Source organism: Acyrthosiphon pisum, chromosome A2 (assembly GCF_005508785.2).
Source record: "Acyrthosiphon pisum isolate AL4f chromosome A2, pea_aphid_22Mar2018_4r6ur, whole genome shotgun sequence".
Classification (NCBI taxonomy): Eukaryota; Metazoa; Arthropoda; class Insecta; order Hemiptera; family Aphididae; genus Acyrthosiphon; species Acyrthosiphon pisum.
Genome location: NC_042495.1, coordinates 79,513,121 through 79,513,329, shown reverse-complemented (window position 1 = coordinate 79,513,329; position 209 = coordinate 79,513,121).

The following is a 209-nucleotide window of genomic DNA, read 5'->3' as shown; positions in this document are numbered from 1 at the left end:
TATATTCTAAGTTTAGTAACTTTAAAATTATTTCGTCATTAGTGTGAAGAGTTGTTAGAATATTATATTTAACATAAACATTTAATAACTAATTATAAACAATAAATCTAATTTATAATATTAAAAATGAAATTTTGTATAAAAATCTAAAATGAATAAAATAAAATCCAAATAGAAATAAAATGACTAGTTAGTAGTTCAATATACAA